This window comes from Amblyomma mixtum, unplaced genomic scaffold (assembly GCF_055824585.1).
Source record: "Amblyomma mixtum isolate Tamu unplaced genomic scaffold, ASM5582458v1 scaffold_12, whole genome shotgun sequence".
NCBI lineage: Eukaryota > Metazoa > Arthropoda > Arachnida > Ixodida > Ixodidae > Amblyomma > Amblyomma mixtum.
The window spans coordinates 15,057,904-15,071,218 of record NW_028317651.1 but is presented as its reverse complement, the minus strand read 5'-3'; positions in this window follow the sequence as shown (position 1 = coordinate 15,071,218).

Genomic DNA, 13,315 nt, shown 5'->3' with positions numbered 1-13,315 from the left:
AACTCCAAAACTCCAAAACTCCGAAACTCCAAAACTCCGAAACTCCAAAACTCCAAAACTCCAAAACTCCAATACTCCAAAACTCCAAAACTCCAAAACTCCAATACTCCAAAACTCCGAAACTCCGAAACTCCAAAACTCCAAAACTCCAAAACTGCAAAACTCCAAAACTCCGAAACTCCGAAACTCCAAAACTCCGAAACTCCAAAACTCGGAAACTCCAAAACTCCAAAACTCCAAAACTCCAAAACTCCGAAACTCCAAAACTCCGAAACTCCAAAACTCCGAATCTCCAAAACTCCAATACTCCAAAACTCCGAAACTCCAAAACTCCGAAACTCCAAAACTCCAAAACTCCGAAACTCCAAAACTCCAAAACTCCAAAACTCCGAAACTCCGAAACTCCAAAACTCCAAAACTCCAAAACTCCAAAACTCCAATACTCCAAAACTCCGAAACTCCGAAACTCCAAAACTCCAAAACTCCAAAACTGCAAAACTCCAAAACTCCGAAACTCCGAAACTCCAAAACTCCGAAACTCCAAAACTCGGAAACTCCAAAACTCCAAAACTCCAAAACTCCAAAACTCCAAAACTCCGAAACTCCAAAACTCCGAAACTCCAAAACTCCGAATCTCCAAAACTCCAATACTCCAAAACTCCGAAACTCCAAAACTCCGAAACTCCAAAACTCCAAAACTCCGAAACTCCAAAACTCCAAAACTCCAAAACTCCGAAACTCCGAAACTCCAAAACTCCAAAACTCCAAAACTCCAAAACTCCGAAACTCCAAAACTCCAAAACTCCAAAACTCCAAAACTCCAAAACTCCGAAACTCCAAAACTCCAAAACTCCAAAACTCCGAAACTCCAAAACTCCAAAACTCCGAAACTCCAAAACTCCGAAACTCCAAAACTCCGAAACTCCGAAACTCCAAAACTCGAAAACTCCAAAACTCCAATACTCCAAAACTCCAAAACTCCAAAACACCGAAACTCCGAAACTCCGAAACTCCAAAACTCCAGAACTCCAAAACTCCAAAACTCCGAAACTCCAAAACTCCGAAACTCCAAAACACCGTAACTCCGAAACTCCGAAACTCCAAAACTCCAAAACTCCAAAACTCCAAAACTCCGAAACTCCAAAACTCCGAAACTCCAAAACTCCAAAACTCCAAAACTCCGAAACTCCAAAACTCCAATACTCCAAAACTCCGAAACTCCAAAACTCCAAAACTCAAAAACTCCAAAACTCCAAAACTCCAAAACTCCGAAACTCCAAAACTCCGAAACTCCAAAACTCCGAAACTCCAAAACTCCGAAACTCCAAAACTCCGAAACTCCAAAACTCCGAATCTCCAAAACTCCAAAACTCCAAAACTCCGAAACTCCAAAACTCCGAAACTCCAAAACTCCAATACTCCAAAACTCCAAAACTCCAAAACACCGAAACTCCGAAACTCCGAAACTCCAAAACTCCAAAACTCCAAAACTCCGAAACTCCAAAACTCCGAAACTCCAAAACTCCAAAACTCCAAAACTCCAAAACTCCGAAACTCCAAAACTCCAATACTCCGAAACTCCGAAACTCCAAAACTCCAAAACTCCAAAACTCCGAAACTCCAAAACTCGAAAACTCCAAAACTCCAAAACTCCAATACTCCAAAACTCCGAAACTCCGAAACTCCAAAACTCCAAAACTCCAAAACTCCAAAACTGCAAAACTCCAAAACTCCGAAACTCCGAAACTCCAAAACTCCGAAACTCCAAAACTCGGAAACTCCAAAACTCCAAAGCTCCAAAACTCCAAAACTCCAAAACTCCGAAACTCCAAAACTCCGAAACTCCAAAACTCCGAATCTCCAAAACTCCAAAACTCCAAAACTCCGAAACTCCAAAACTCCAAAACTCCGAAACTCCAAAACTCCGAAACTCCAAAACTCCAAAACTCCGAAACTCCAAAACTCCAAAACTCCGAAACTCCAAAACGCCGAAACTCCGAAACTCCGAAACTCCAAAACTCCGAAACTCCGAAACTCCAAAACTCCAAAACTCCGAAACTCCAAAACTCCAATACTCCAAAACTCCAAAACTCCGAAACTCCAAAACTCCGAAACTCCAAAACTCCAATACTCCAAAACTCCAATACTCCAAAACTCTGAAACTCCAAAACACCGAAACTCCGAAACTCCGAAACTCCAAAACTCCAAAACTCCAAAACTCCGAAACTCCAAAACTCCGAAACTCCAAAACTCCAAAACTCCGAAACTCCAAAACTCCAAAACTCCAAAACTCCGAAACTCCGAAACTCCAAAACTCCAAAACTCCAAAACTCCAAAACTCCGAAACTCCAAAACTCCAAAACTCCAAAACTCCAAAACTCCGAAACTCCAAAACTCCAAAACTCCAAAACTCCAAAACTCCAAAACTCCGAAACTCCAAAACTCCAAAACTCCAAAACTCCGAAACTCCAAAACTCCAAAACTCCAAAACTCCAAAACTCCAAAACTGCGAAACTCCAAAACTCCAAATCTCCGAAACTCCAAAACTCCAAAACTCCAAAACTCCGAAACTCCAAAACTCCGAAACTCCAAAACTCCAAAACTCCGAAACTCCAAAACTCCAAAACTCCAAAACTCCGAAACTCCGAAACTCCAAAACTCGAAAACTCCAAAACTCCAAAACTCCAATACTCCAAAACTCCGAAACTCCGAAACTCCAAAACTCCAATACTCCAAAACTCCGAAACTCCAAAACTCCGAAACTCCGAAACTCCAAAACTCCGAAACTCCAAAACTCCGAAACTTCAAAACTCCGAATCTCCAAAACTCCAAAACTCCGAAACTCCAAAACTCCGAATCTCCAAAACTCCAAAACTCCAAAACTCCGAAACTCCAAAACTCCGAAACTCCAAAACTCCAAAACTCCAATACTCCAAAACTCCAAAACTCCAAAACACCGAAACTCCGAAACTCCGAAACTCCAAAACTCCAAAACTCCAAAACTCCGAAACTCCAAAACTCCAATACTCCAAAACTCCGAAACTCCAAAACTCAAAAACTCCAAAACTCCAAAACTCCAAAACTCCAAAACTCCGAAACTCCAAAACTCCGAAACTCCAAAACTCCGAAACTCCAAAACTCCGAAACTCCAAAACTCCGAAACTCCAAAACTCCGAATCTCCAAAACTCCAAAACTCCCAAACTCCAAAACTCCGAAACTCCAAAACTCCAAAACTCCAAAACTCCGAAACTCCAAAACTCCAAAACTCCAAAACTCCAAAACTCCGACACTCCAAAACTCCGAAACTCCAAAACTCCAAAACTCCAATACTCCAAAACTCCAAAACTCCAAAACACCGAAACTCCGAAACTCCGAAACTCCAAAACTCCAAAACTCCAAAACTCCGAATCTCCAAAACTCGGAAACTCCAAAACTCCAAAACTCCAAAACTCCAATACTCCGAAACTCCAAAACTCCAAAACTCCAAAACTCCGAAACTCCAAAACTCCAAAACTCCAAAACTCCAAAACTCCAAAACTCCAAAACTCCAAAACTCCAAAACTCCGAAACTCCAAAACTCCAAAACTCCAAAGCACCAAAACTCCAAAACTCAAAAACTCCAAAACTCAAAAACTCCAAAACTCCAAAACTCCAAAACTCCGAAACTCCAAAACTCCGAAACTCCAAAACTCCGAAACTCCAAAACTCCAAAACTCCAATACTCCAAAACTCCAAAACTCCGAAACTCCAAAACTCCAAAACTCCAAAGCTCCAAAACTCCAAAACTCCAATACTCCAAAACTCCAAAACTCCAAAACTCCGAAACTCCAAAACTCCAATACTCCAAAACTCCGAAACTCCAAAACTCCGAAACTCCAAAACTCCAAAACTCCAATACTCCAAAACTCCAAAACTCCAAAACACCGAAACTCCGAAACTCCAAAACTCCAAAACTCCAAAACTCCAAAACTCCCAAACTCAAAAACTCCGAAACTCCAAAACTCCAAAACTCCGAAACTCCAAAACTCCAATACTCCAATACTCCGAAACTCCAAAACTCCAAAACTCCGAAACTCCAATACTCCAAAACTTCAAAACTCCGAATCTCCAAAACTCCAAAACTCCGAAACTCCGAAACTCCAAAACTCCAAAACTACAAAACTCCAAAACTCCAAAACTCCAAAACTCCGAAACTCCGAAACTCCGAAACTCCAAAACTCCGAATCTCCAAAACTCCAAAACTCGAAAACTCCGAAACTCCAAAACTCCAAAACTCCAATACTCCAAAACTCCAAAACTCCGAAACTCCAAAACTCCAAAACTCCAAAGCTCCAAAACTCCAAAACTCCAAAACTCCGAAACTCCAAAACTCCAAAACTCCAAAACTCCGAAACACCAAAACTCCGAAACTCCGAAACTCGGAAACTCCAAAACTCCAAAACTCCAAAACTCCAAAAGTCCGAAACTCCAAAACTCCAAAACTCCGAAACTCCAAAACTCCAAAACTCCGAAACTCCAAAACTCCAAAACTCCGAAACTCCGAAACTCCGAAACTCCAAAACTCCAAAACTCCAAAACTCCGAAACTCCAAAACTCCAATACTCCAAAACTCCGAAACTCCAAAACTCCAAAACTCAAAAACTCCAAAACTCCAAAACTCCGAAACTCCAAAACTCCGAAACTCCAAAACTCCGAAACTCCAAAACTCCGAAACTCCAAAACTCCGAAACTCCAAAACTCCGAATCTCCAAAACTCCAAAACTCCAAAACTCCGAAACTCCAAAACTCCGAAACTCCAAAACTCCAATACTCCAAAACTCCAAAACTCCAAAACACCGAAACTCCGAAACTCCGAAACTCCAAAACTCCAAAACTCCAAAACTCCGAAACTCCAAAACTCCGAAACTCCAAAACTCCAAAACTCCAAAACTCCAAAACTCCGAAACTCCAAAACTCCAATACTCCGAAACTCCGAAACTCCAAAACTCCAAAACTCCAAAACTCCAAAACTCCAAAACTGCGAAACTCCAAAACTCCAAATCTCCGAAACTCCAAAACTCCAAAACTCCAAAACTCCGAAACTCCAAAACTCCGAAACTCCAAAACTCCAAAACTCCGAAACTCCAAAACTCCAAAACTCCAAAACTCCGAAACTCCGAAACTCCAAAACTCGAAAACTCCAAAACTCCAAAACTCCAATACTCCAAAACTCCGAAACTCCGAAACTCCAAAACTCCAATACTCCAAAACTCCGAAACTCCAAAACTCCGAAACTCCGAAACTCCAAAACTCCGAAACTCCAAAACTCCGAAACTTCAAAACTCCGAATCTCCAAAACTCCAAAACTCCGAAACTCCAAAACTCCGAATCTCCAAAACTCCAAAACTCCAAAACTCCGAAACTCCAAAACTCCGAAACTCCAAAACTCCAAAACTCCAATACTCCAAAACTCCAAAACTCCAAAACACCGAAACTCCGAAACTCCGAAACTCCAAAACTCCAAAACTCCAAAACTCCGAAACTCCAAAACTCCAATACTCCAAAACTCCGAAACTCCAAAACTCAAAAACTCCAAAACTCCAAAACTCCAAAACTCCAAAACTCCGAAACTCCAAAACTCCGAAACTCCAAAACTCCGAAACTCCAAAACTCCGAAACTCCAAAACTCCGAAACTCCAAAACTCCGAATCTCCAAAACTCCAAAACTCCCAAACTCCAAAACTCCGAAACTCCAAAACTCCAAAACTCCAAAACTCCAAAACTCCGAAACTCCAAAACTCCAAAACTCCAAAACTCCAAAACTCCGACACTCCAAAACTCCGAAACTCCAAAACTCCAAAACTCCAATACTCCAAAACTCCAAAACTCCAAAACACCGAAACTCCGAAACTCCGAAACTCCAAAACTCCAAAACTCCAAAACTCCGAATCTCCAAAACTCGGAAACTCCAAAACTCCAAAACTCCAAAACTCCAATACTCCGAAACTCCAAAACTCCAAAACTCCAAAACTCCGAAACTCCAAAACTCCAAAACTCCAAAACTCCAAAACTCCAAAACTCCAAAACTCCAAAACTCCAAAACTCCGAAACTCCAAAACTCCAAAACTCCAAAGCACCAAAACTCCAAAACTCAAAAACTCCAAAACTCAAAAACTCCAAAACTCCAAAACTCCAAAACTCCGAAACTCCAAAACTCCGAAACTCCAAAACTCCGAAACTCCAAAACTCCAAAACTCCAATACTCCAAAACTCCAAAACTCCGAAACTCCAAAACTCCAAAACTCCAAAGCTCCAAAACTCCAAAACTCCAATACTCCAAAACTCCAAAACTCCAAAACTCCGAAACTCCAAAACTCCAATACTCCAAAACTCCGAAACTCCAAAACTCCGAAACTCCAAAACTCCAAAACTCCAATACTCCAAAACTCCAAAACTCCAAAACACCGAAACTCCGAAACTCCAAAACTCCAAAACTCCAAAACTCCAAAACTCCCAAACTCAAAAACTCCGAAACTCCAAAACTCCAAAACTCCGAAACTCCAAAACTCCAATACTCCAATACTCCGAAACTCCAAAACTCCAAAACTCCGAAACTCCAATACTCCAAAACTTCAAAACTCCGAATCTCCAAAACTCCAAAACTCCGAAACTCCGAAACTCCAAAACTCCAAAACTACAAAACTCCAAAACTCCAAAACTCCAAAACTCCGAAACTCCGAAACTCCGAAACTCCAAAACTCCGAATCTCCAAAACTCCAAAACTCGAAAACTCCGAAACTCCAAAACTCCAAAACTCCAATACTCCAAAACTCCAAAACTCCGAAACTCCAAAACTCCAAAACTCCAAAGCTCCAAAACTCCAAAACTCCAAAACTCCGAAACTCCAAAACTCCAAAACTCCAAAACTCCGAAACACCAAAACTCCGAAACTCCGAAACTCGGAAACTCCAAAACTCCAAAACTCCAAAACTCCGAAACTCCAAAACTCCAAAACTCCGAAACTCCAAAACTCCAAAACTCCGAAACTCCAAAACTCCAAAACTCCGAAACTCCGAAACTCCGAAACTCCAAAACTCGAAAACTCCAAAACTCCAAAACTCCAATACTCCAAAACTCCGAAACTCCGAAACTCCAAAACTCCAATACTCCAAAACTCCGAAACTCCAAAACTCCAAAACTCCGAAACTCCAAAACTCCAAAACTCCGAAACTCCGAAACTCCGAAACTCCGAAACTCCAAAACTCCAAAACTCCAAAACTCCGAAACTCCGAAACTCCGAAACTCCAAAACTCCAAAACTCCGAAACTCCGAAACTCCGAAACTCCGAAACTCCGAAACTCCAAAACTCCGAAACTCCAAAACTCCAAAACTCCGAAACTCTGAAACTCCGAAACTCCAAAACTCCAAAACTCCGAAACTCCGAAACTCCGAATCTCCAAAACTCCAAAACTCCAAAACTCCGAAACTCCAAAACTCCAAAACTCCGAAACTCCAAAACTCCGAAACTCCGAAATTCCAAAACTCCAATACTCCAAAACTCCGAAACTCCAAAACTCCGAAACTCCAAAACTCCAAAACTCCAATACTCCAAAACTCCAAAACTCCAAAACACCGAAACTCCGAAACTCCAAAACTCCAAAACTCCAAAACTCCGAAACTCCGAAACTCGAAAACTCGAAAACTCCAAAACTCCAAAACTCCAATACTCCAAAACTCCGAAACTCCGAAACTCCAAAACTCCAAAACTCCAAAACTGCAACACTCCAAAACTCCGAAACTCCGAAACTCCAAAACTCCGAAACTCCAAAACTCGGAAACTCCAAAACTCCAAAGCTCCAAAACTCCAAAACTCCGAAACTCCAAAACTCCGAAACTCCAAAACTCCGAATCTCCAAAACTCCAAAACTCCGAAACTCCAAAACTCCAAAACTCCAAAACTCCAAAACTCCGAAACTCCAAAACTCCAAAACTCCGAAACTCCAAAACTCCAAAACTCCAATACTCCAAAACTCCAAAACTCCAAAACACCGAAACTCCGAAACTCCGAAACTCCAAAACTCCAAAACTCCAAAACTCCAAAACTCCGAAACTCCAAAACTCCGAAACTCCAAAACTCCAAAACTCCAAAACTCCAATACTCCAAAACTCCAAAACTCCAAAACTCCAATACTCCAAAACTCCGAAACTCCGAAACTCCAAAACTCCAAAACTCCAAAACTGCAAAACTCCAAAACTCCGAAACTCCGAAACTCCAAAACTCCGAAACTCCAAAACTCGGAAACTCCAAAACTCCAAAACTCCAAAACTCCAAAACTCCGAAACTCCAAAACTCCGAAACTCCAAAACTCCGAATCTCCAAAACTCCAATACTCCAAAACTCCGAAACTCCAAAACTCCGAAACTCCAAAACTCCAAAACTCCGAAACTCCAAAACTCCAAAACTCCAAAACTCCGAAACTCCGAAACTCCAAAACTCCAAAACTCCAAAACTCCAAAACTCCAATACTCCAAAACTCCGAAACTCCGAAACTCCAAAACTCCAAAACTCCAAAACTGCAAAACTCCAAAACTCCGAAACTCCGAAACTCCAAAACTCCGAAACTCCAAAACTCGGAAACTCCAAAACTCCAAAACTCCAAAACTCCAAAACTCCAAAACTCCGAAACTCCAAAACTCCGAAACTCCAAAACTCCGAATCTCCAAAACTCCAATACTCCAAAACTCCGAAACTCCAAAACTCCGAAACTCCAAAACTCCAAAACTCCGAAACTCCAAAACTCCAAAACTCCAAAACTCCGAAACTCCGAAACTCCAAAACTCCAAAACTCCAAAACTCCAAAACTCCGAAACTCCAAAACTCCAAAACTCCAAAACTCCAAAACTCCAAAACTCCGAAACTCCAAAACTCCAAAACTCCAAAACTCCGAAACTCCAAAACTCCAAAACTCCAAAACTCCGAAACTCCAAAACTCCGAAACTCCAAAACTCCGAAACTCCGAAACTCCAAAACTCGAAAACTCCAAAACTCCAATACTCCAAAACTCCAAAACTCCAAAACACCGAAACTCCGAAACTCCGAAACTCCAAAACTCCAAAACTCCAAAACTCCAAAACTCCGAAACTCGAAAACTCCGAAACTCCAAAACTCCAAAACTCCAAAACTCCGAAACTCCAAAACTCCAATACTCCAAAACTCCGAAACTCCAAAACTCCAAAACTCAAAAACTCCAAAACTCCAAAACTCCAAAACTCCGAAACTCCAAAACTCCGAAACTCCAAAACTCCGAAACTCCAAAACTCCGAAACTCCAAAACTCCGAATCTCCAAAACTCCAAAACTCCAAAACTCCGAAACTCCAAAACTCCGAAACTCCAAAACTCCGAAACTCCAAAACACCGAAACTCCGAAACTCCGAAACTCCAAAACTCCAAAACTCCAAAACTCCAAAACTCCGAAACTCCAAAACTCCGAAACTCCAAAACTCCAAAACTCCAAAACTCCGAAACTCCAAAACTCCAATACTCCAAAACTCCGAAACTCCAAAACTCCAAAACTCAAAAACTCCAAAACTCCAAAACTCCAAAACTCCGAAACTCCAAAACTCCGAAACTCCAAAACTCCGAAACTCCAAAACTCCGAAACTCCAAAACTCCGAAACTCCAAAACTCCGAATCTCCAAAACTCCAAAACTCCAAAACTCCGAAACTCCAAAACTCCGAAACTCCAAAACTCCAATACTCCAAAACTCCAAAACTCCAAAACACCGAAACTCCGAAACTCCGAAACTCCAAAACTCCAAAACTCCAAAACTCCGAAACTCCAAAACTCCGAAACTCCAAAACTCCAAAACTCCAAAACTCCAAAACTCCGAAACTCCAAAACTCCAATACTCCGAAACTCCGAAACTCCAAAACTCCAAAACTCCAAAACTCCGAAACTCCAAAACTCGAAAACTCCAAAACTCCAAAACTCCAATACTCCAAAACTCCGAAACTCCGAAACTCCAAAACTCCAAAACTCCAAAACTCCAAAACTGCAAAACTCCAAAACTCCGAAACTCCGAAACTCCAAAACTCCGAAACTCCAAAACTCGGAAACTCCAAAACTCCAAAGCTCCAAAACTCCAAAACTCCAAAACTCCGAAACTCCAAAACTCCGAAACTCCAAAACTCCGAATCTCCAAAACTCCAAAACTCCAAAACTCCGAAACTCCAAAACTCCAAAACTCCAAAACTGCAAAACTCCAAAACTCCGAAACTCCGAAACTCCAAAACTCCGAAACTCCAAAACTCGGAAACTCCAAAACTCCAAAACTCCAAAACTCCAAAACTCCGAAACTCCAAAACTCCGAAACTCCAAAACTCCGAATCTCCAAAACTCCAATACTCCAAAACTCCGAAACTCCAAAACTCCGAAACTCCAAAACTCCAAAACTCCGAAACTCCAAAACTCCAAAACTCCAAAACTCCGAAACTCCGAAACTCCAAAACTCCAAAACTCCAAAACTCCAAAACTCCAATACTCCAAAACTCCGAAACTCCGAAACTCCAAAACTCCAAAACTCCAAAACTGCAAAACTCCAAAACTCCGAAACTCCGAAACTCCAAAACTCCGAAACTCCAAAACTCGGAAACTCCAAAACTCCAAAACTCCAAAACTCCAAAACTCCAAAACTCCGAAACTCCAAAACTCCGAAACTCCAAAACTCCGAATCTCCAAAACTCCAATACTCCAAAACTCCGAAACTCCAAAACTCCGAAACTCCAAAACTCCAAAACTCCGAAACTCCAAAACTCCAAAACTCCAAAACTCCGAAACTCCGAAACTCCAAAACTCCAAAACTCCAAAACTCCAAAACTCCGAAACTCCAAAACTCCAAAACTCCAAAACTCCAAAACTCCAAAACTCCGAAACTCCAAAACTCCAAAACTCCAAAACTCCGAAACTCCAAAACTCCAAAACTCCAAAACTCCGAAACTCCAAAACTCCGAAACTCCAAAACTCCGAAACTCCGAAACTCCAAAACTCGAAAACTCCAAAACTCCAATACTCCAAAACTCCAAAACTCCAAAACACCGAAACTCCGAAACTCCGAAACTCCAAAACTCCAAAACTCCAAAACTCCAAAACTCCGAAACTCGAAAACTCCGAAACTCCAAAACTCCAAAACTCCAAAACTCCGAAACTCCAAAACTCCAATACTCCAAAACTCCGAAACTCCAAAACTCCAAAACTCAAAAACTCCAAAACTCCAAAACTCCAAAACTCCGAAACTCCAAAACTCCGAAACTCCAAAACTCCGAAACTCCAAAACTCCGAAACTCCAAAACTCCGAATCTCCAAAACTCCAAAACTCCAAAACTCCGAAACTCCAAAACTCCGAAACTCCAAAACTCCGAAACTCCAAAACACCGAAACTCCGAAACTCCGAAACTCCAAAACTCCAAAACTCCAAAACTCCAAAACTCCGAAACTCCAAAACTCCGAAACTCCAAAACTCCAAAACTCCAAAACTCCGAAACTCCAAAACTCCAATACTCCAAAACTCCGAAACTCCAAAACTCCAAAACTCAAAAACTCCAAAACTCCAAAACTCCAAAACTCCGAAACTCCAAAACTCCGAAACTCCAAAACTCCGAAACTCCAAAACTCCGAAACTCCAAAACTCCGAAACTCCAAAACTCCGAATCTCCAAAACTCCAAAACTCCAAAACTCCGAAACTCCAAAACTCCGAAACTCCAAAACTCCAATACTCCAAAACTCCAAAACTCCAAAACACCGAAACTCCGAAACTCCGAAACTCCAAAACTCCAAAACTCCAAAACTCCGAAACTCCAAAACTCCGAAACTCCAAAACTCCAAAACTCCAAAACTCCAAAACTCCGAAACTCCAAAACTCCAATACTCCGAAACTCCGAAACTCCAAAACTCCAAAACTCCAAAACTCCGAAACTCCAAAACTCGAAAACTCCAAAACTCCAAAACTCCAATACTCCAAAACTCCGAAACTCCGAAACTCCAAAACTCCAAAACTCCAAAACTCCAAAACTGCAAAACTCCAAAACTCCGAAACTCCGAAACTCCAAAACTCCGAAACTCCAAAACTCGGAAACTCCAAAACTCCAAAGCTCCAAAACTCCAAAACTCCAAAACTTCGAAACTCCAAAACTCCGAAACTCCAAAACTCCGAATCTCCAAAACTCCAAAACTCCAAAACTCCGAAACTCCAAAACTCCAAAACTCCGAAACTCCAAAACTCCGAAACTCCAAAACTCCAAAACTCCGAAACTCCAAAACTCCAAAACTCCGAAACTCCAAAACGCCGAAACTCCGAAACTCCGAAACTCCAAAACTCCGAAACTCCGAAACTCCAAAACTCCAAAACTCCGAAACTCCAAAACTCCAATACTCCAAAACTCCAAAACTCCGAAACTCCAAAACTCCGAAACTCCAAAACTCCAATACTCCAAAACTCCAATACTCCAAAACTCTGAAACTCCAAAACACCGAAACTCCGAAACTCCGAAACTCCAAAACTCCAAAACTCCAAAACTCCAAAACTCCGAAACTCCAAAACTCCGAAACTCCAAAACTCCAAAACTCCGAAACTCCAAAACTCCAAAACTCCAAAACTCCGAAACTCCGAAACTCCAAAACTCCAAAACTCCAAAACTCCAAAACTCCGAAACTCCAAAACTCCAAAACTCCAAAACTCCAAAACTCCGAAACTCCAAAACTCCAAAACTCCAAAACTCCAAAACTCCGAAACTCCAAAACTCCAAAACTCCAAAACTCCGAAACTCCAAAACTCCAAAACTCCAAAACTCCAAAACTCCAAAACTGCGAAACTCCAAAACTCCAAATCTCCGAAACTCCAAAACTCCAAAACTCCAAAACTCCGAAACTCCAAAACTCCGAAACTCCAAAACTCCAAAACTCCGAAACTCCAAAACTCCAAAACTCCAAAACTCCGAAACTCCGAAACTCCAAAACTCGAAAACTCCAAAACTCCAAAACTCCAATACTCCAAAACTCCGAAACTCCGAAACTCCAAAACTCCAATACTCCAAAACTCCGAAACTCCAAAACTCCGAAACTCCGAAACTCCAAAACTCCGAAACTCCAAAACTCCGAAACTTCAAAACTCCGAATCTCCAAAACTCCAAAACTCCGAAACTCCAAAACTCCGAATCTCCAAAACTCCAAAACTCCAAAACTCCGAAACTCCAAAACTCCGAAACTCCAAAACTCCAAAACTCCAATACTCCAAAACTCCAAAACTCCAAAACACCGAAACTCCGAAACTCCGAAAC